Source organism: Myxine glutinosa, chromosome 7 (genome assembly GCF_964187855.1).
Source record: "Myxine glutinosa chromosome 7, kmMyxGlut1.1, whole genome shotgun sequence".
Taxonomy (NCBI): domain Eukaryota; kingdom Metazoa; phylum Chordata; class Myxini; order Myxiniformes; family Myxinidae; genus Myxine; species Myxine glutinosa.
In genome coordinates this window covers 83,505,271-83,530,267 of record NC_136267.1, presented here as the reverse complement: position 1 = coordinate 83,530,267, position 24,997 = coordinate 83,505,271, and the positions used below count along the sequence as shown (strand labels likewise).

At 42.0% G+C, this 24,997-nt stretch overlaps 1 protein-coding gene across 2 annotated transcripts in view; it reads right to left on the bottom strand.

Annotated features, from left to right (window-relative positions):
- Positions 1-24,997, bottom strand: part of LOC137431363 (retinoic acid receptor alpha-A) — a 279,676-nt gene that overhangs the window by 139,406 nt on the left and 115,273 nt on the right. The window lies entirely within an intron of this gene.

Below are 24,997 nucleotides of genomic sequence, written 5' to 3'. Positions count from 1 at the left end.
TCATAGTTTGACCTCTGGTGACCTCATTAGTGACCTCATTTGCATATAACACATATCATTGTAAAGAGTGTCCCAGGACAAACATTTTGAGGGGTCATATGCAACCATAGGATGACGAGGTAAAAAGTTATGGCCATTTGAATTTCGCCTACCCCTAATTTTCGGAAATCACTGACAGGGGGGGTAACATCAAAATATGCGTGGGAGGTACCTTGGGAATGAGTTTTTTTTTCTGTTAACATGGTTTTTCCTAACCGCTAGGGTGGGGGGTACATGGACATACCCAGGAAGTTAAGTTGTGGGGGGGGGGGGGTGCATGTAAACCCTACTCAGCCCACGGACTACCAGGGTTTGTTGATGAGTTGACATTTATTGACAACACAACTTCTACATCAATGGTAAGATCAACTACTACAATTACCACATTTTGCGGACAGAAAAACCTCAGGAAGTCTGGCAACATTAAAGGGACTTACAAAAAATGAATGTCTGGTGTTCTCTCAGGGATTCACACATTATTGATTCTTTCTTTTTTTGGAAGATCATTGGTTCAACATTCATTGGTTATCGTTACTTTGCCATGTTGTAGTATTTATTTATTCCCAAACTACGAGAATTAAGTCTTTCACATATCAATCACTTTTGTACCTGCAAGAATCACTGCTAACCTCAACTCATTTGGTTCTTTTTTCCCCGCCTGTGGAACCAATTTCCGCACTTTCTTCAATCTCATTTTTCCCTCCAGGTCTTCAAGACAGTTGCTCACTACCATCTCAGATCCAGGTCCCCCATCCAAAACCTGATATTTTCTTCACGCATTATCCGCATCCACCACACCCTCTCCCCTCCCCCCTGAAAAAAAATAATATTTTGCTTCTGTATCCATCTTGTCCACCACTTGTGTTCTCCCCTTGCCCCTTATCGTTACCGTTTCCGTTTGTCCGTTTCCGTCTATTTTCTCCCCCGGCCCTGCATTGAGAAAGCAATGGAGCTCTGGAAAACCTACCACATTGATATTACAGCACTCAGAAGGAAAGATCGAAATACCAGAAATGACGATATGACATGAGATCTTCCAAGGTGACAGCCTTTCTCCCTGACTGATTTTCTTGGCTCTGGACCCACTGAGAAACCTCATCAATGAGCAAGAACATGGATACACCGTGACGTCAAATAAGAGAGCATCCAAAGAGACAAGATAGGTGACAGATATGCTGTACATGGATGATTTAAAACTCTGTACTGAATGATGAAAAATTGGCAGAACAACTGAAATTACTGATACGGTACTCAGAAAATATCCAAATGGAATTTGGCCTGGATAAGTGTGCCAGGTGTGCATTCATGAAAGGTAGACCAACAAAAACGGATAACATGAAAATCGACCGAAATACAACAATACAAGAACTGGAAAATGGAGTATCAAACAAATACCTTGGAGTAGAAGAGGGCCACCAAATGTCACAAACAAAATGCCCAAAACAATTAATGATGAACACCTGCGTAGAACGAGGCTGATCCTGAAAACATACCTTTCTCCGAGGAACAACATCAAAGTCATAAACCAACTAGCAATACCAGTATTCCAGTACAGCTGCGGAATAATAAACTGGCCACAATCAGAAATCAATCATCTAGATATCAAAACAAGGAAATTTCTTACCATCTACAAAATGTTCTATAAAAATCTGTGCATCCTGAGAATGTACCTGCCGAGACGAGAAGGAGGTAGCGGCCTGATGGAACACATCGGAGTGCACAGTATAACAACTGTCAGATTGGATGAGTACATAAAAATTTCAACAGATGACCGCACCCAATATGTATGCAAACATGAAGACAGCAAGCCAGAAGAGGTATTCCTAATGCAACCCGCAAAACATTCCAAAAATACGCGTGAATAGAAAGTGTCACACAGGAAACCGAAACGGCAACTAATATAGCCTCAACTGCAAAAAAGACAAAAGAGAAATATAAAGTGAAATATCACCAGATATAGACCAAAAACTGTGAAAACGATAAAAGAGCAGGAATGTATAAAAAAAAAAGAGTTGGACAGATTGGGAGTAGACAAAGAAGGCTTATTGGAAAGGCTAAGAAGAGGTCAGCTCAAATGGGACGGAGAACGGTTCATAATAAATGCACAATGCACACAACACCAATGACTTTAAGAAAATGGTAGGACTGAGTCAATTGCACAGGTGTGGGTTCACCAAGGTAGAAACATAAAGCACGAGTAACCAACTCTCAGAATGTAAAAAACTAATGTCAGAACAGCTGTACACACAAAGGCACAACAAAATATGTGGAGTAATCCACTGGCACATTTACAAACAAGACCAAAAGTCTAACAATGGCGTAGACGGGCTTGTAAAATATTATAAACCAAAAACACATATGATTAGCTTTTTAAACAGTCGCTAATGCTGTTAATAACATTAAACAAAGAAATTTGGAGGAATCCAGACATCCATGAGGTAAGTTTTCCTTACAGAACTGAGTGAAGATCTACTGTAATCTATATACCCCACAAGGGTTTGAGGTCTGCTCATTTACCAAGCAGCTAGCTAGCGCTTGCCAAGCCAGCCGTTCCTTAAGGGTTTTGAATGGAGCGCTTGCTCGAATGCTTTAACCACTTGGCGATCTCTCCACAAGAAACTTGGTAAATTAACACACACCCAATGTTCTTGAGACCCGATCAAAGAGAGACTGTAATCTACATACCCCAAAGAGGAATGACTTTTCCTGCCACTCTCGAAGTGAGCGGGTGTTTACGCCGTAATTATATCATATACGTAATGACGTAGCATGACAGCCGGACAAAAAAGTTCCGCTACTTTAATATATACTGAACATCAAAATAAACTTATCACTTTCTGATATATATATATATCAGATATATATACCACGTTGCAGTCACTACAAAGGGATTAGTGTTACAATTAGATTTACTATAATAATCATGTTACGTTATTATTACGAAAATTATATTATTTTAAAAAAACCAAGGTGAAATCCTTACTTCCGCTTTTACACCGCTTCAATCCATAAACTTTCCATTCACGACATTGGGATTAAAGTGTTGTGGTTATATTTACTATAATATTAATATGACTACGGAAACGATACTACTGAAACAATACCACTGTGTTAAGAAACCTGGGTTTAATTTGTCCGAAGCGGACGGTGAGTCATAACGCCTAGGGCCTATACGTACCTACCGTATTGTTGGAAGAGACGTAACGCCGATGCTTTCGATATTTGATGGTCATTTTAACAATCAGTTTGTTTGTGTTTCACACTGAATGAAAAACGTAGAGGTAGAGCATGGCGATTGTGATATATGACAGGTTCGACAATATGTTCGGCATATAAATCAAAATGGCGGTGTGTGGAGAATCAGCCGCAGCACCGCCGTAATGACATCAGACGTAATCACATCACCCTGTCATGTGACCAGATTCTCATCTCTGATTGGTATACATTTGAGGGGACATACATACATACATAGAGACGGACAAACCCTGTTCTAGAAGGCTCTGCCCGATGGGCTACGCCATAAAAAAATCAATATCCCAGTTACAGAAAAAGCATGGGGATATGAACCAAAAGCAATAAATGAAAACGAGGTCGCAATGCTCACGTACGACCTGATGATCAAATTGAGCATGAACATAGAAAACAAAGCACTGCGACCCGACATATATACTTAGGTATATATGACATGCATATCAGTGCCCAGAGATTTTGGCCTTAACAATGCAGAAATAAAAAAAATGACCAAATAGGAAAATCTCAAAAATGAAGTCAAAAGATCTTTGAAGCTGAAAAATGGAGAAACAGGAATGATAAAGAAGAACCTTACGGTAACCATAAAAACCAATGTGCAAAATGGTGGTATCCCTTTATTGAATTACTGGCAGTAATTGCTAAAAACAACTTCCCCATCCTAACAATTCCTCCCTCTCTCCACCCTTGAGTTCTGATGAGAAACATGGGAAGAAAATTGCAATGAAAGTTTGTGGCCACATTCTATGGCTCTATGCCTCAGGGTTAGAGGCATTTTCTTTGGGCACATTTTCCCTATGCCTCAGGCAGAGAGGCATTTCCACAGGGAAAACAGGCATTTTCTTTGGGTGCCAAAAGCCTGCTGGTACAAGTGTTTTTGGAAATGAAAAACCTTTGAGGTGTCCTATTCACTGCTTTGATCCAAACATTTCCACTGGCAGGAAGAAAGGAAGGGAGCTTAGTATATAGACAACGGACTTAGGATTTCCATACTCTTCCTTATCCTCCCGTCCAGAATCCTCTCCAGTACCTTCATGACATGACTTAAAGAGCACAATTCACCAGATCTTGAATATCTCCCTTCCTCTTCTATATCGGCCCAGTTCACCCTGTCCTCAATTCCTCCGGATTTGAACCCTCTCTCATACATACATTCAGCAGCCTTCATCCAACTGACTCCAAACTTCTCCCACGACAATTTGTGTCTCTGTATGCCCCTCCTCAATGCCTCATGCTCTTCCCTTCTTCATCCTCTTTAATGCTGTCTGAACCTCAGTAATTTCCACTAACTCCACCTTTCTCTATACATAACCCTTGCTCTCCACCTTTCCTGCTCCAGCTCACTGTTTCTTCCTCCAAGGTTCAATACCCCCTTGAAATGCTCTTCCAATATCTTCAATACGGCATCCCCTCTCTGTCTGTCCTCTCCCACCATCATCCTTAGTCACCCCCAACCCCTTTCCTGTCCTTACCATTTTCTTCAACTTGTTGTACACCTACTCTTCCATATAATTCCTCACCTTATCCACAGCTCTCCATGCTGCTTTCATATTTTGCCCATACAGGTGCAGCAACCCTGCATCCAGTTGTCCCACTGTTTTCTTGATCTTCTCTATCCTCTTGGTATGCAGAATATTGATTTGAAATTGCCTGCTATACCATCAGCAGGCAGAGCTTTCTGTTGTGGGTGTTCAGAATATTGTACTGAATTTATAGCCATGGACGGAGCGTATATGGGAGCGATATTGCCCCACCTTTCCTAGCAAGGCTACCTTGTGCCACCTTATTCCAGATAATGGAATGCTATACAACTCTCAGATACCCTTTTGTTATTTTTTTTAGCCTCATTTCAAATGTTTCTTAATTGTAATCTATATTATAATAGCCGTAGATGATTCTGTCTGTCTGTCTGTCTATCTGTTGGGTGTCTGTCCGGGGTGTGGCTTACTCGGTTTACAAAGTAGCTCCACCCATAGCTCCACCCATTCTGGGAGTGGCTATAAACAAATATCCACCATTTTATTAACTCGCATAGCTTTGAGTCCTGTTTTGTAGGCCCGTGGTGTCTTGCTCTCCCCCAGTTTTATTTCAAATCAAATTCGATAAATCATTTCATTTTTCACAGTCGCTAACATAGTTTTAGACTCGGTTGAAAAAAAACGGGAAGAAAATCCGATGAAAGTTGCCGTTTATAGAACGAAATGAATTCTCAAAGGCCTGTAACTTCAAGGCCATTGAGTCTCTCTCACGCCTTTATCTCCAATCTAACTCACCATATGATTTCATTTTTATCGATGGTTTTACTTTTAGACTCGGTGTCAGCAATAATTGAGAACAATCCACACACGCGGGAAAATGCAGAGATATATTTTTTTAAATCGCGTCATGGTGTATCATACACCGCCCAACATGACACCGCCGGCAATGTGTCGATATATATTAAAAATTCGCTTTTGCTTTTCCGTTATGATATATTACTATTTCGTTTGATGATAGTCGTCACAAAAACGTCAACAATGATGCCGACATATATTTCTTCGTTTTTATTTCATTCAACATATTAGCCGGAAGTAAAATATGTTTCAGGAAATTACCGAGATATTTCTTCGTTTTTTTTATTAGTTATGTGCGCATACACTTTAAATAGGTTTATTTGAAATCTTTAATTTTCCACAAACATTCCACACACGCGGGAAAATGCAGAGGTATATTTTTTAAAATCGCGTCATGGTATATCATACACCGCCCAACATGACACCGACGGCAATGTGTCGATATCTATTTTAAATTCGATATATCATTTCATTTTTCACAGTCGCTAACATAGTTTTAGACTCGGTTGAAAAAAAACGAGAAGAAAATCCGATGAAAGTTGCCGTTTATAGAACGAAATGAATTCTCAAATGCCTGTAACTTCAAGGCCATTGAGTCTCTCTCACGCCTTTATCTCCAATCTAACTCACCATATGATTTCATTTTTATCGATGATTTTAGAGTCGGTGTCAGCAATAATTGAGAACATTCCACACACGCGGGAAAATGCAGATATATTTTTTAAAATCGCGTCATGGTGTATCATACACCGCCTAACATGACACCGACGGCAACGTGTCGATACATATTAAAAATTCGATATATCATTTCATTTTTCACAGTCGCTAACATAGTTTTCGACTCGGTTGAAAAAAAACGGGAAGGAAATCCAATGAAAGTTGCCGTTTATAGAACGAAATGAATTCTCAAACGCCTGTAACTTCAACTTCAAGGCCATTGAGTCTCTCTCACGCCTTTATCTCCAATCTAACTCACCATATGATTTCATTTTTATCGATGGTTTTGGACTCGGTGTCAGCAATAATTGAGAACATTCCACACACGCGGGAAAATGCAGAGATATATTTTTAAAAATCGCGTCATGGTGTATCATACACCGCCCAACATGACACCGACGGCAACGTGTCGATATATATTAAAAATTCGCTTTTGCTTTTCCGTTAAGATATATTACTTTTTCGTTTGATGATAGTCGTCACAAAAACGTCAACAATGATGCCGACATATATTTCTTCGTTTTTATTTAATTCAACATTATTAGCCGGAAGTAAAATATGTTTCAGGAAATTACCGAGAGATATTTCTTCGTTTTTTAAAATTAGTTATGTGCGAATACACTTTAAATAGGTTTATTTGAAATCTTTAATTTTCCACAATATAATTTACTTGCCATTTATCATTTGATGATTACGAGACAAATTCCTCTTGAGGATCATGACAATTCATGCGCTGCGTGGAAACTTCTATTTCCAAAATGAATGAGACGATCGATGAAGAACGCAGACTTGAACAGGATGCAGCAAGAAAACGAATGAGACGGGCGAACGAGTCCATCGGCGAACGTCAATGCAAACTTGCGGGGTCACCCGTGGGAATCCCACGGGCATGGATGTGTGTGACATTTCGACATATTGAGTTAGATGCTGCACATTCATTTTTACAAAATGGTTACTGGCAAGTCATCAGATCCAGAAATGGTGTAAAAACCACCGTTTAGAGGCCATTTTTCCCCGCAAAGCGGGGGTTGGCCTTTTCGGGGACCGTGGTAGTTGTTGTTTTTTTGTCCCCTTTTTGAAGCAATGTTTTACGGCCGGATGCCCTTCCTGACGCCAACCCTTTTTGCCGCCTTCAACGACAAACAGGGAATTACCAGTGAACTGGTACTCAATTAGCCGACCTCGGAAGGATGACAGGCTGAGTCAACCCCCCTGGCATTAATTCGGCGATCGGCCGAGATTCGAACCCAGGATCCTAAGCCGGCACCCTAGCCGCTAGCCCAACACCAGAAATGGTGTCATGAACACAATTTATTTACGCACAAGCACAAAAGCAAGACGGGCCGATTTCCGATTCCGACGGGCCGACGGGCGAGACGGGCCGATTTCCGATTCCGACGGGCCGATTTGGAGCAAGAAAAAGAACGAGACGGGAGAAAAAGGAGAGAAACGAGACGGGGAAAGCCGATTGGAGAGGCGAGTGAGGCGCGATTGGAGAGGAGTGTGAGGCGCGATTGGAGAGGAGTGTGAGGCACGATTGGAGAGGAGTGTGAGGCGTGATTGGAGAGGAGTGTGAGGCACGATTGGAGAGGAGTGATTGGAGGGGAGTGTGAGGCACGATTGGAGAGGAGTGTGAGGCACGATTGGAGAGGAGTGTGAGGCGCGATTGGAGAGGAGTGTGAGGCGCGATTGGAGAGGAGTGTGAGGCGCGATTGGAGAGGCGTGTGAAGGATTGGAGAGGAGAGGAGTGTGAGGGATTGGAGAGGTGAGGGATTGGAAAGGAGAGGGATGTGAGGGTTTGGAGAGGAGAGGAGTGCTAGGTGGAGAGAGGAGAGTGTCAGGTGGAGACAGGAGAGTGTCAGGTGGAGACAGGAGAGTGTCAGGTGGAGAGGAGTGAGGGGTCACATATTATGTGAAATAACTAAATTCACACCATTTCTGGATCTGATGACTTGCCAGTAACCATTTTGTAAAAATGAATGTGCAGCATATAACTCAATATGTCGAAATGTCACACACATCCATGCCCGTGGGATTCCCACGGGTGACCCCGCTAGTTACTGTATATTAAGGTTGCCATCAATCAAAAGCACCTAAGCCACCCTGTGTCTTTCACAGTCCCATTCCATCCAGTGGTTCCGATCATCATTGCATTTTGTGAAAAAGTTTCCGGCAGCCTTTTCTTACTCAATCCAACTGCACATGCTGGAATTACAGACTCAACTACGATATGCCGAGGCTGCTGCAAACTTTTTTCAATCAAAGGAAACTCGACTTTGGTTCATATAAAGTTCAGCCCGCCCCATCTGCCTGTCTGCACCAGCTCAGCCAGAAACTCCCACGAGAGGGAGAAAGCCAGGCCCATCGCTCAATACGCAAACGGCACGCGCACGTGCACATTCATGCTTGCACTCGCAGGTTAGGAAGGGCTTCCACTACTTCTGTACTCAGCAAGGGGTCAACATTTTTTTTGCAGAAGAACTTTTCAATCTAATGCAAGCTTCATTGGCTATTCTGTAGTATTCTTAAGTCAGGCTTGGCTGGTGGAAATATACATTCATCTATAGAGCGACCTATGCCTGGTGTTGGGCTAACGGCTAGGGTGCCGGCTTAGGATCCTGCGATCCTGGGTTCTGAATCCCGGTTGATCGCTGAATTAACGCCAGGGGGGTTGACTCAGCCTGTCATATCCTTCCGAGGTCGGCTAATTGAGTACCAGTTCACTGGTAATTCCCTGCTTGTCGTAAAAGGTGACAAAAAGGGTTGGCGACAAAAAGGGTTGGCGACAAAAAGGGTTGGCGGCAGGAAGGGCATCCGGCCGTAAAACATTGCTTCAAAAAGGGGACCAAAAAACAACAACAACTACAGTCCCCGAAAAAGGCCAACCCCTGCTTTGCGGGGAAAAATGGCATCTAAAGGTGGTTTTTTTTATAGAGCGACCTACTTTCTGCACCAACTCACTAAACTCATAAGGCTGATCCTCCAAACGTAGCTCCATCACTTTACACAGCCAGGTACCTCTATAGATGTTCACCTAATTCAGAGGAACAAACCTGAAATTAAAACCCTCTTGAAATTAAATAATTCTTATAGTTGTCAATCAGTAATTTGGAGACTCATTTTTCACAGATTTGTGTTTTTTGTCGTTGTTGTTGTGGATATTGTAAATACTTTAGTCTCACATCTGTATGTGTCTTGTGAAAGATGCACACGTGGTCCAAATGTTAGTGGAGGAATTAGCTAGCGTAGTGGTCCAAATGTTAGTGGAGGAATTAGCTAGCGTAGCAGCCACATTTGTCCGACAGAACTGGTGCTCCTTTTTCTTGTCCTCCCTGGTTATCTTACTATAATTCACCAAATGTCCGTCCGTCTGTCTGTCTGTCCGTCCGTTCCCAGGTACCGCAAAAACGGCTGAACCGATCACAGCGAAATTTTGGGTGGGTAATCCTGGGACCCCCTGGAGTAAAATAGGCTATATTGTTTTTCTAATTTCAGCTTTGGTCTCCAGCATTTTCAGGTTTGGACTCCCGCCTAACGTTATTGTCTCGGGTACCGCAAAAACTGCTGCACCGATCGCAACGATACACCTCCATGCCCGTGGGATTCCCATGGGTGACCCCACTAGTACCTATAACTCCACTTAATTATTAATTTACCGTTATTCCCATGTGTGAGCTGAACATGCAATCACTCCAAGGTTTGGAGGTGTGGATGTTCCATCGGGTGGAAACACCCGATAACACTGGAAAGCGTGACAGGTTCTATGGCTATTTAGGACAGAATACCAGGCTAGAGTTCTGTGATTAAGGAGAAGGACAACAGAAGGACAATATAGTTCAGTTTAAGTTGGAGGGTAGCCCCATTCAGAAAAGTTGAGTTCAGCTATGAGTTGATGTGGGTTTGATTCAGTCTGGGCAGAGTGCAGTGAAGTAAGAGTCAAGTCGACTTCAGGCAGCTGAATGTCGGGGCACTGAGCGGTTCGATGTAGTGCTGAGTTGCTCACCAGAGGGATGCTCAGCACAGCACGCAGTCGACTCAGGCCTGTCCAGAGGAGAGCAGGTCAGAGAGGCATGGGCGCCATATTGATGACTAGCTTTGAGCCCGGTGTGACACACCAGTAACGCCGGCCGTGTGGCACCTTCGTTATTCTCTTCCTTGTGTCCTTGTTCCGGCAATTTTGATTTTCATTCACTTTTACCAGGCATTCCCAACCCAACCCACCTGACATGTATGGATATAAACATAGTTAGAAGTATTTAATTAAGTTTGTGTATATTGTGTGTCCTCTGTCAATGCTTCTGTCCGGATTTCTGCCTTGTGTCCTTCAAATAACAATTTTTTTTAAATAAACATGTATTTATTGTCTTCTTTTATCACCATTACTTCGATTAAACTTTTGAATCGTTATGTGAGGATTCCATCTTTGTTTGTCATTTTGTAAAAAGACACGTGTCAGGTACCGGTAGTAACGTTTTTCAAATTTCACGCATCCAAGTGTGAATTGGCCTATATTACCGTTCAGCAATTTGTGACCATAGCCCAGAGTGCATATTGTCGCGCGACCATCTTTGATTAATATCAGGCGGTCACGGATGCCGATTGCGAAGGCCTTAGCCCCCGAGGCAAAAACTCAATGGCGGATTCCAAAAACCAACAGCTACACCAAGGTGCATGGGATGGAGGGGAGCGGCGAGACCCCTGCAGCCTTACCTGTTAAAATCAACCACACGGAAACTGCGTTCAGGTATATGTACAGAAAATAATAGAAGGGTTTATTAAAGGAAAAAGGCAAGGACAGGAAAAGCACGCGCCGGTAATGAAATAAGGTAACTAATCGGGACGTCCCCACACACAGATTTCGGATACGAGACGAGGGGAGAATTAATAAAAGAACACGTTCGTCGTGTAATTGGGAAATGTAATGTAGTGTGCAGTCTTATCTGTCTGTAGTCTTGCGTGTAACACGGCCCCGCTCGCGTGCCACCAGGCCCCGCTCCAAGCCTCTCGCCGCTCCCACGAGGTCCGTGCACCAAGCTCCAAAGCACCGAGCACCAAGCACCAAGCACCACGAGGTCGATCCTCGTGCACTGTCGACAAGCCAACTCGGATCGCACCGGGACTGCCAACTCAAACCGTGAACTGCGAAGCGAACTGGTCAACTGTTCGCAACTGACAGGGCCGGGATCTCTGTCTGAAACGCTTGCCAACTGCTCTGGCTGGGAAAACTCTTCTCCACTCCTCAACTCGGACAACTCTCTCACTCACTGCCAAGTCTCTCTCCGTCCTTCCAACTCGCTTCTCCTCCCAGACCAACTCGACCAACTCTCGTCCTCTCCCTCTCGAACCAACTGCCAAAATGGCGTTCGGCCCTCACTAATATCTGCTGGCCAGTGACGTCAGCCTTGGTGTGCTGCCAACCAATCAGTCCCTTCCACCGAACCTCCCAGCTTCGCTCAGGCCCACGCCCACCGCGCCTCCCAACCTCGCTCCTTACTGGTCATAGCGCGTGCTATTCGAGGGGGATAGGCCCGCCGGAGGTGTAGGTGGCGGCGGCCATTATCGGCGGTGTCCTGGCCTGGTTTCCTCTTGCCGGTTCTCTTCCAGAGTCTCGTCAGGGAAGGGAATTACATAGTGTTGTGCTAAGGACTTGTCGGAATGTCTATGTTGGTCTGCAGTGCCAAAAGGGACAAAGGTTTGGCTAACCAGGTGAGGACACACAGGGACGCTACTCTTTAATCCCTAACTCTACTTAGCACACGAACCTCCTGGTAGGTTCACAAGTATACTCCTTACCCGACAAAACGCCTACACATGAAACTTATTACAAGGTCAGATTCCTTACCGCGACAGACGAAGCACTTTACCTATTCAGATCTATCTGCTCTACATATCACTACCCCACCAGACATAACAATATTATTGTACATTATATTCATATGATGTGGTGTTGTGCATAGCTTTACAACACAACATATGACACCTTAAAATATTTCTAACAATGCTCGCAAGCGTACACACACACACACACACACACACACACACACACACACACACACACACACACACACACACACACACACACAATCCTCCCATACCCCCCCACACACACACATATACACACACACAAACAGACATAGACACACACACACACACACATACATACACAGACACACATACATACACAGACACACTCACACACATGCACACACACAGACACACACACAGACACACTCACACACACAGACACACACAGAGACACAGACACACACACACACTCACACTAATGCTTTTGTTGCCAGAACAAGATTCCACTATCTTAGGTCATGACAATGAAATTACGAATCACTTGCTTCCCACTCCATCCAGCTCATGGCTTCATGGAATTAGTAAACAGCATACAGCATTGAAGGACTGCTTACATTTGTTATGACCTAACCACCTCAACCACCAAACGAGTTACAAGACATTTTCTTATGCAATATGGCCACGTATTTAAATACATCACAACTGGAGAGTTTTGCTGATCGCCCAGAAAGAATGACATAAGACGTGTTGCAATGTCTAATGGCAAAGACATTTACGGGACTCATACTCATTACGATGCAATGTTATGGAATACACCATTAGGCAACATATGCCAACCATAATGCAGCAACTTCGTCATCTGTGTGATGAATATTTCAATAACCCTGGTAAATAGTATTTACCTCCTCAATCTGGTGCAATCCTTAATATTCATGGTGATACCGACAACAGACCAAAGGTCTTGAGGCGTTGTTGACTTTGGAAAGAGGAATACCACAATTAAATAACAAGGGCTGCGTCCTTTATATTTGGCAGAATCTTGTCTTTCTTAGTTTATCATTGACAGGTCAGTCGTTTTCAGTCCCATATCATTCTTAAGTTGGAATGAAGTTATACATAAAATAGTTCATGAAACAACAACAACCATTATACTGATTTTCCTATTGGCTGCTTGCGAGAGTAATGTTACTATAATTCACCAAATGTCTGTCTGTCTGTCTGTCTGTTCTGTTCCCAGGTACCGCAAAAACGGCTGAACCGATCGCAACGATATTTTAGGTGGGTATTCCTGGGACGCCTGGGAGTAAAATAGGCTATATTGTTTTTCCAATTTTTCCCCAATTTTCCAATTTTTGCAATTTTCCAGTTTTTCCAAACACGATGGAATAATATTTACCGATATGAACAGTGATGTGGCTTTTAATGAAATTCTACAAACTAGCAATGGTACCCGCCCTATGGGCGGGGCTTCAATTGGGAGGCCCAAATGAAAAGGTAAAATATCAGAAATTGAAGGCTTTTTTTATTTTAAACGATTCATATAAACATCCGTTGAATCATATCACACGCAAATCATGAAAATCTAAACAGTACATGGCGCCCATTTTGAAAAAATATTGAAATCTGCAAAACGGAAGCGGCCGCCACACGTCCTTCTCAGTCGCACATTTATGTGTGAAGAGTGCGCGCCGAATGTGTAACACGGAAGCGGCCGCTACACCTGTTTCTCAGTCGCTTTGCACACGCTGCCATGTTACTTCGGAGCCGCACGTTTATGTAGGAAGAGTTCGTCCGGAGTCGATCTACTCTCTCCTGGTACGTATAATTTCAACAAAAGCCACATCACTGTTCATATCGGTAAATATTATTCCATCGTGTTTTGAAAACTTGGAAAAATAGGAAAAATAATATAGCCTTTTTTTACTCCCAGGGGTCCCAGGAATACCCACCTAAAATATCGTTGCGATCGGTTGAGCCGTTTTTGCGGTACCTCCGAACGGACAGACGAACATTTGGTGAATTATAGTAAGATACTGTTTAGATTTTGATGATTTGCGTGTGATATGATTTAACGGATGTTTATATGAATCGTTTAAAATAAAAAAGCCTTCAATCTCTGATATTTTACCTTTTCATTTGGGCCTCCCAATTGAAGCCCCGCCCATAGGGCGGGTACCGTTGCTCGTTAATCAAAATCAAAATGATAACCATTTATTTTCTTTCATACCGTAATTCATTCCACAGCTTCACCTCCCATTTCACACCTTTCACCCCTGCGAAAGATCAAATTGTTTTACCACTTGACTCACTCGCTGCGTCTTATTTGCCTTTTATTGCCAAAGAATAAATGAACCCCCGTTTCTTACGTCTGCCACCCAAGGTGTATGGAAGTTATGTTTTCACCCCTGTCTGTTTGTCTGTCTGTCTGTCTGTCTGTCTGTCTGTCTGTGAGCAGGATATCTCAAAAAGTTGTGGAGGGATTCGGACGAAACCTGGTGGACAGGTTGGGTGTGCGACAAGGACAAATTGATGCAATTTTGCTGAAGATCTGGATCCGGATACTATAATTTCTTAAGTGATTCTTCACTATTGAGTGATTGGGCCAAAAATAATATACAGCACGATATCTCAAAATGTTGTGGACGGATCATGACAAAACTAGGCCGTTATTTTGGCTAGGCAACAAGAACAAGCTGATTCGATTTTGGTTCAGGCTCGGATCCAGATCATGCCTATCAGCCTGGAGGCCTATCAGGCCTATCAGCAACAAGAACAAGCTGATTCGATTTTGGTTCAGGCTCGGATCCAGATCATGCATATCAGCCTGGAGGCCTATTAGGCCTATCAGCAACAAGAACAAGCTGATTCGATTTTGGGTCAGGCTCGGATCCAGATCAGGCCTATCAGCCTGGAGGCCTATTAGGCCTATCAGCAACAAGAACAAGCTGATTCGATTTTGGTTCAGGCTTGGATCCAGATCATGCCTATCAGCCTGGAGGCCTATCAGGCCTAGCAGCAACAAGAACAAGCTGATTCGATTTTGGGTCAGGCTCGGATCCAGATCAGGCCTATCAGCCTGGAGGCCTATCAGGCCTATCAGCAACAAGAACAAGCTGATTCGATTTTGGTTCAGGCTCAGATCCAGATCATGCCTATCAGCCTGGAGGCCTATCAGGCCTATCAGCAACAAGAACAAGCTGATTCGATTTTGGGTCAGGCTCGGATCCAGATCATGCCTATCAGCAACAAGAACAAGCCGATTCGATTTTGGGTCAGGCCCGGATCCAGATCATGCCTATCAGCCTGGAGGCCTATCATGCCTATCAGCAACAAGAACAAGCTGATTCGATTTTGGTTCAGGCTCGGATCCAGATCATGCCTATCAGCCTGGAGGCCTATCATGCCTATCAGCAACAAGAACAAGCTGATTCGATTTTGGTTCAGGCTCGGATCCAGATCATGCCTATCAGCCTGGAGGCCTATCATGCCTATCAGCAACAAGAACAAGCTGATTCGATTTTGGTTCAGGCTCGGATCCAGATCATGCCTATCAGCCTGGAGGCCTATCATGCCTATCAGCAACAAGAACAAGCTGATTCGATTTTGGTTCAGGCCCGGATCCAGATCAGGCCTATCAGTGGGATGTTCAGCCTGGCGGAGGTACGCGCTCTACTGGGTATACCCGCTCTCGTTTCATTAATACTTCTGTAAATATTTCATTTAATCCCTTGATGGGTGTAATTGTTTATTCTCTAAAATTGAGTATTTAGTGCAGTATATGCCGATATATTTTCGCCTAATATAGTATAACATGAGTAGTAAATGTGCCTATCGGCCTATTTCAGGCCTGTCCAGAGGAACAGCAGACAGCGCATGGCTGCCAGGCGAGACGAAGATGAATAGCTGCACTTAGACTGTTTTTCTCTCTCATCACGGATCCCCTTACCAGCAGGGGCCGACAGGTTAGGGGGAGTCTAACCAGTTCCATCTGTGCTTACTCGCTCTCCTTATGGGGAAGGGGAAGGGAAGATCTTCGCAAGCCATTATCGCAAAAACGACTTTTCTAAAGGGCAGTGTGCGACATACTCATGTGAGATGCAAAAACATCCATCCAAGTTATTTTCAGCCCATATTCATTCATATCCAACAGGATGGATGCAGAAGATCGTCAGAGACACAGACAGAGTCGACATCACACAGAGATGTGATGCAAAACAGATTAGGCCTGTCAAGGCACTTCGGTCTTAACGGAAAGAATATTCTCGCAGAAGATGGATGTACTAGCCACCACTCTTTAAATCGTCCTCTGTCCTGCATGTGGAGCATAAAAAAGCCAAAATTGAGTTACACAGCTGCAGATAGACAATGCATGAATGAATGGAGAAGATGCAGATAAGAGTTTCCTTCTAGAAGAGTGTGATGTCTGCCAAATGTTGGCCATTTATGATGTCTCGCTTATTATGCTCATGATATACGAGCAGATTGATTCTCATCCAATAATAGAAAGTGCAAGCATTGTTGAACCAATGTGTTTCATAACACGATTGTAACAATGACCTCGATTTTTCAACTCACTCGTCATAAGGCAACATGTCAAACATGTTGACTGTACGTAAGAACACACTCCTCTAACCGTGTCGCAATGTCTAATGCCAAAGGCATTCATAACTAATGATGAGCAGAGTTGGAGTTAGAGGAGTGCGTGGATAAATAAATATACGTAAACTAAAAACAGGGTGACCACTTTATCCTAACACCCACGTCAAAGCCTGGATGAAAACACCACATGCACAAAGGTCACCTTTCATTCGTTTCAGGGAATTACGCAATTCCGATATGAGCTACAAAGCATCTGAAATGCCAAGCCAATCCGCGTCCATTTGTATACAGATGTCTTCTTCTTCCGTATGCTCAAAATAACAAAAACAGTTAAAAAATAAATAAATAAAGGAAAATTGATGATTTGATGCAATTAAATAAACAACGTTGGGCAACAGGTACTTCAGTTCGACCTTTGACCTTTTGATTAAAAAAAACAAATCAGCTTCTAGGCTTTTGATTGTTGAACCAATTCTGTGAACCAATATGCTAATTCTTAAAATTTCAGGTTAATCGGGTGAAAATTGGCGATTTTCCACAACCTTGACCTTTGACCTTTTGAATAAAAAACAAATCAGCTTCTAGGCTTTTAATTGTTGAACCAATTCAGTGAACCAATATGCAAATTCTTAAAATTTCACGTTAATCGGGTGAAAATTGGCGATTTTCCACAACCTTGACCTTTGACCTTTTGAATAAAAAAAACAAATCAGCTTCTAGGCTTTTAATTGTTGAACCAATTCCATGACCTAATATGCAAATTCTTAAAATTTCAGGTTAATCGGGTGAAAATTGGCGATTTTCCACAACCTTGACCTTTGACCTTTTAAATAAAAAACAAATCAGCTTCTAGGCTTTTAATTGTTGAACCAATTCAGTGACCTAATATGCAAATTCTTAAAATTTCAGGTTAATCGGATGAAAATTGGCGATTTTCCACAACCTTGACCTTTGACCTTTTGAATAAAAAAAACAAATCAGCTTCTAGGCTTTTGATTGTTGAACCAATTCAGTGACCTAATATGCAAATTCTTAAAATTTCAGGTTATTCAGGTGAAAATTGCCGATTTTCCACAACCTTGACCTTTGACCTTTTGAATAAAAAAAAACAAATCAGCTTCTAGGCTTTTAATTGTTGAACCAATTCCATGACCAAATATGCAAATTCTTAAAATTTCAGGTTAATCGGGTGAAAATTGGCGATTTTCCACAACCTTGACCTTTTGAATAAAAAAAACAAATCAGCTTCTAGGCTTTTAATTTTTGAACCAATTCCATGACCCAATATGCGAATTCTTAAAATTTCAGGTTAATCAGGTGAAAATTGGCAATTTTACATAACCATGACCTTTGACCTTTTGAATAAAAAAAACAAATCAGCTTCTTGGCTTTTGATTGTTGAACCAATTCTGTGAACCAATATGCAAATTCTTAAAATTTCAAGTTAATCGGGTGAAAATTGACGATTTTCCACAACCTTGACCTTTGACATTTTGAATAAAAAAAACAAATCAGCTTCTAGGCTTTTAATTTTTGAACCAATTCCGTGACCCAATATGCTAATTCTTAAAATTTCAGGTTAATCAGGTGAAAATTGATAATTTTCCACAACCTTGACCTTTGACCTTTTGAATAAAAAAACAAATCAGCTTCTAGGCTTTTAATTGTTCAACCAATTCTGTGAACCAATATGCAAATTCTTAAAATTTCAGGTTAATCGGATGAAAATTGGCAGTTTTCCACAACCTTGACCTTTGACCTTTTGAATAAAAAAACAAATCAGCTGGTAGGTTTTAATTGTTCACCCAATTCTGTGAACCAATATGCAAATTCTTAAAATTTCAGGTTAATCGGGTGAAAATTGGCAATTTTCCACAACCTTGACCTTTGACCTTTTGAATAAAAAAACAAATCAGCTTCTCGGCTTTTAATTGTTCACCCAATTCTGTGAACCAATATGCAAATTCTTAAAATTTCAGGTTAATCGGGTGAAAATTGGCAATTTTCCACAACCTTGACCGTTGACCTTTTGAATAAAAAAACACATCAGCTTCTAGGCTTTTAATTGTTGAACCAATTCCATGACCCAATATGCTAATTCTTAAAATTTCAGGTTAATTGGGTGAAAATTGGCAATTTCCACAACCATGACCTTTGACCTTTTGAATAAAAAAACAAATCAGCTTCTAGGCTTTTAATTGTTCACCCAATTCTGTGAACCAATATGCAAATTCTTAAAATTTCAAGTCAATTGGCTGAAAATTGATTATTTTATGTGCTGTTGACCTTTGACCTTTTGACCAAATTATTAATTCGCCTTCTCCATATTCTTATAATAAAGCTTTGTTGAAAATTTGATGACAAAACTGAAATGATAAATATAAATTTAAGGTCAATTGGATGAAAAATTTATTCTTTTCGGTGACGTTGACCTTTGACCCTCTGACAAAATTATTAATGTGCCTTGTCTGTGTTATAATAATAAAGCTCTGGTGAAAATTTGATGTCAATAGCTCAAATGGTAAAAAAGGATACGACACACACACACACACACACACACACACACACACACACACACACACACACACACACACACACACACAATTACAAAATCTCGTATCCTGCTGTGCAGGGGACGTGCTAATGAAAGTTCAGCACTGGAGGGATAGGCCTCGTGTTGGCTTTAGGGTTGACGTGGCTGGTCTAAGATCTTCGGGTCCTGAGTTCGAGCCCCCGTCACGCTGTTGAACCAACACCAGGTGGGTTGACTCAGCCTGTCATCCTTTCGAGGTCAGCAAAATGAGTACCAGCTGACTGGTTATTGAGAGGCATTGCATCAGAGACAGCTGCACCCCCACAACATGATGCAACCAGCAACCCAAAAAACCCTCCCCTGGAGGGATGCAATTTTTGATATTTTCCATTGCATCATTTTGTCAACGTCATCAAACAAGAGTTGTAAGGAATTGCACTTTGGAAGTGAAATAGCCAAAACACCTTATTAGCTTGTGAGGCTACGCCACTCATGCATATAGCTACATCGTGTTGCTCGATGGGTTTTTTGGGGGTTTTTTTTTTGTATTTGGCCGGGCATCCCAACGAAAGCACATTCAATATAAGCTGTAAGCTGCTTTTCTCATCCTCAGGAGTCCGTCAGGTGAGTAGTTCCATGGCGGGAGAGAGAGTGGGCCAAAGAGGTGAATGCGCGAATTTGCAACCTCAGCCTTGGCTAGACAAACAGGAAAATAAGCAGCTTCACTTCCTTCCTGGGTCTCACTCTCACTCGTTTGTAAGGATGGGTGTTCCATTCTCTTTTTGTTTCTCTCCACAACTTTGCGCATCCGTTGCTCTGTTCGTTCCTCGACTTTGATGTGTGAACTACAACACTTGCTTCTGCCCTGCCAGCCATGTGCATCCTTCCATTGATCATTCTCATTTTGAATTCATAACCGATGGCAGGACAACAAGAACTAGAGGTTCCAGGGAACCTGAACTCACCTGGTCTATATCAATATGGTTAGAACATGCATAATAGAACCACAAACTATATCGTTTATATGTGCTAAAAATATGACAAAAAATTGATTTTCAAAATGGCGGCCCTGCCGCGCCCATTTTTGGGCATGCAGCGCCCGAATGCAATCCCAAACTAGTTTATGTCTTAAAGATGCTGCGTAACAAGTTTCATCAAACTTAGTCAATATTTGTGACTTTTTGAACGTAGACGTCGAATTGTTTACAGACGACAGACAGACAGACGACAGACGGACGACGGACACTGGGTGTCGACAAAAACTCAGCTGGACATAGTCCACTAGTCCAGTAGAGTTAAAAAGTGAACACAAATATAATAGTGCAAGTTGGATCACCCGATCAAGATTGGGTTATTTAGACTTAGTAAATCATCAAGAGCATTGGTGTTAGCGAAGATGAAGTCATAAATAAGCAAAGTCATAAATACATGTACATGTGTGTATGTAAACTACTCAAGGTAAACCAGCCGAACATGCATGCACAGTTCAAGTTCTATACCCCTCTCACTGTCGAGGTAAGGATGCACTACCACCTGAGCCAATGTGAGATTAGGGGCAGGTATACGTCACATGACGTAATTGCGAGGGGGCTAAAGGCGTGGTTATTTCATGTTTTTACATCAAATTGTAATACCCCTTCTTCTGGGAGCGAAATATGATGTCCATACCCAACTCGCTCTGGCAGGGTTTGTTGGTTAAATGACTATCCAAATGTACAGTTGCAAGTCCTCTCCCCACCTTGCAGGTGGCAGGGGGTAGGGGGTGCAGGGGTTGTGTTGGGATTTGATGAAGATTGACCAAGCCATTTTCGATTCTATAAGGTACATGCATATACATATACATGCATACATACATACATACACATACATGGATACATACACATATACACACATACATACACACACATACATACATATACACAAACATGCATACATATACCCATACATACATATACATACACACATACACACACACAAACACATACATATACACATACATACATATACACACACACACATATACATACATACACACATACACACATACATACATACACACATACACACACACACACACACACACACACACACACATACACTCACACAAACATACATACATACACACATACATACACACACACACACATACACACACAAACATACATACATATACACATACATACATATACACATACATACATAGCTAAAACTTAAACTCTTCAGCCTGGCGTTGGTACGCTCTCTACCGTGTGTCGTTCTATAGTTACTTACCTCTTGATCTAATGTCCATTTAAAATGATCCAGAAAATGATCCGGTATTCATGGTACCTCCATAAAATGTATTCAGACAATGTCCTTGTATATCAAAAACAATACTATATTGTCTTTCTCATTGCCTTATGGGTAACAGCTGATCGATGATATACAATCATTCCATACTTTACTGTATATAAGGTGAACATGCTAACTCATGACAAAGGTGAACATATGAACATCAAAACGGACACATGATAACAATAATTACTGCACTGTGGTCACAACCTGGGAGAAAATCCAGGAACATGTCGATTGAGAAATTTGCTGAAATAAACAAGTTGAAAGAAACTTTTGATCACTGTACAGTTTTGTGCTGCTTAATTTAACAGTAATTCATGCTCCCTAGATTACCCACTGCTCAATCTCTAATCAGGACCAGATAGGTCATGTTGAAGTGTAATGAGTTTAGCATGTGAAGAGGTCAAGCCAATCAGCAGTGTGATGTATTGTACTTGGTCTAGTAAAGTGACTGTTTTCCCCAATGTTGGTCCTCTTGTACTATGTATGGCCTGCGAATACTCGCAGTGGCCTGTATACTGTATTTGAATGGTTATTAGCCCCCGTCGGACTTAGTCTGAAACGGGGGCTTATGGATTGGGTCTCGTCCGTCCGTCCATGATCGATTTCGAGATCAGATCCAAGATGGCCGACTGTCGGCCATTTTGTTACTTAAATGCGTCTCCAAACATTTATCGGACATGCATGGACCATCTTTGTTTAAACTTGGCACAAAAACGATACATGAGAATATACATATGCAGAAGATTTTGTTTTGTAATCCGATCAAAGATGGCCGACCGACGACCTTCAACTCCGTACAGCAAAGTTATTAAAACCATGGGGTCTCTGACATTTTATGTCTTTCTTTTTGATTTATTGGAAATACTTGCATTGGACTGCATGGGTTTAGTGGCACTCGCACATATGTGACACTTGATCTGCTAAGCAGAAGGGAAATCAACTTTTTTTTAGCCAATTCCAAATATCTGCGAACGTATCTATTAGAATTAGTGAGAGTCGACAATTTAAAAAAAAAAAAAAAAAAACACCTTTAGAGGCCATTTTTTCCCCGCAAAGCGGGGGTTGGCCTTTTTCGGAGACCGTGGTTGTTGTTGTTTTTCGGTCCCCTTTTTGAAGCAATGTTTTACGGCCAGATGCCCTTCCTGATGCCAACCCTTTTTGCCACCTTTTTACGACAAACAGAGAATTACCAGTGAACTGGTACTCAATTAGCCGACCTCGGAAGGATATGAACAGGCTGAGTCAACCCCCCTGGCGTTAATTCAGCGATCGACCGGGATTACGAACCCAGGATCCATAGGATCCTAAGCCGGCACCCTAACCACTAGCCCAACACCAGAGTCGATGATATGAGGGGAAAAATGTAAGACAGTAGTGGAGGGCCTTTTTTACTTGCACACACTCTAATGAAACTGTCCTGATCCAAAATTGAACAAAATGAATGAAATATCCAAACGGAACATCTGCTACCCCTCATCTGGAAGGCGCCATATTGTATTTCTTTGTGGTAGGCCCTACCGGAGGATACGTTATGGAAACAGAGTGGCAGTCAGTGTGCTCTGTAATCCTATTACACTAAGCATGTCACAATAGTTGCAATTAAAGTGACTTCGCCCAAAGATTGGATATTTGCAATGTTTCACCACAACTGTTTTTTGGCAAAAAGTGCGTCGCATTCTATTCCGTGTCCTTTGAACCCGGCGCAAGCGAACCAGTCCATCACGGTCTCAAGTCACTACTTGGTACTGCCAACCCACATTACCGTCATTGCAAACACGACACCTAAAATGTGTTACCCCATGAGCCTTTCGAGGTAATTTTAACGTTGTGTAACACTGAAAAGAGATTGCCATCTTGCTGACATCAGAGAATTATAGGCCTATGAGACATGATGGTTGTAAAAAAAGAAAAACAAAAACCTTCGATGATTTGAGTAAACACAGATGGCCCATGCCTGAAATAATCTGCTACATAAGGTTTTAATGAAGATACAAAAAAAAAAAGAGTCTGCCTAGGTTTTTCCACCTTATCACGACAGGCTCTTTAAACACACACAAGGCCTTCAAAGTGCATGTTTAACCAAAGTAAACTGTCCTTTGGAGTGCATACCATAGCAAGTAAGGGCCTTGTATATCAAGCTACTGATTTTGGTTTCTCACCTGAATCGATCGTCTCCCTGCATACAAACCCCTTTGGCCTCCCTTAACTTTAAATCCCCACTTCGTTTCACGTACCCCCACTGTGTTGGTCGATTCCTAAAAGCCAACGGCTCATTTGGGGGTTCCCAGCGCGTCAGGGAGCTGCTTGGAAAGTCATGCGGGAGCAGTCTAGATTCCTGTCAATCAACAGATAGCCACCCAGTTAACCCAATGCACCAGGGTCAGCAAGAGGGCAAAATCAGCCTCTTGTTCGAGCAATATCCCTCGACAGACCTGGCCACAGCTTCACCATGCCTGGTGAATGGCACCGGATCAGGGGAAGATAGCACAGGCTCCTTGGCTCACTTCATGGTGGAAGATGGTCGAGGCTATTCATATGTGGTCATCAATCATATGCTGCAAACTGTTCAGGCATAATTTTGTTTTTGAAACTTTGGATTGTACAAGAAGGGATGCACACTCCTCTGGACTATTTGTTGTGTTTGTTTTTTGTCCGCAGTGTTATTGCATCTTTATATGAGCACTATTCATTTTCTCTGCACTATACTAATGAAAGAATGCATATGCATCATAGGCCAACAGAATGGAGCTATCCATCTGAGGCTGAGATAAATGCATTCTCTTTTAAATTTTATTTACTAATGGAATCATGCATTTAAATATTGGCTTTAGGTGGCAGGTATATAATTTTGATTAATGAGCGGTCAAAACTGAAACATTAGCCTTTTTCAAGGATACTCATTTGGAAATACATTCATATTTTCACAATACTATAATTAAGGCATAATAAATAAAATCAATGGTCTAGGCAAGAACTCTCTCATCATAAGAATGTTCAATTGCATTTTGTACTAAGTATTTTTATGCCTCCGCCAACAAAGACGCCGGAGCCATTATGTTTTCAGGATGTCCGTCCGTCCGTCCGTGATAGGTTTTCGTTACGGCAATAACTTGAGAACGGCTTAAGGGATCTTGGTCAAACTTGGTGCAGGTATGTAAAATGAGGTAAAGATGAACTGATTAGATTTTGAGGTCACAAGGTCAAAAGAAAAAGTTCAGAGGTCATGTAAAGTAAAATATGTTGCCCCGCCAACTCATGAACCAGTGATGGGTTTTTGAACAAATTTGGTACAAGTATATATGATGCAAAGATGAACTGATTGGATTATGGCATCAAGAGGTCAAAGGTCAGAGGTCATGTCAGGTAAATATGTCATAACTTGTGA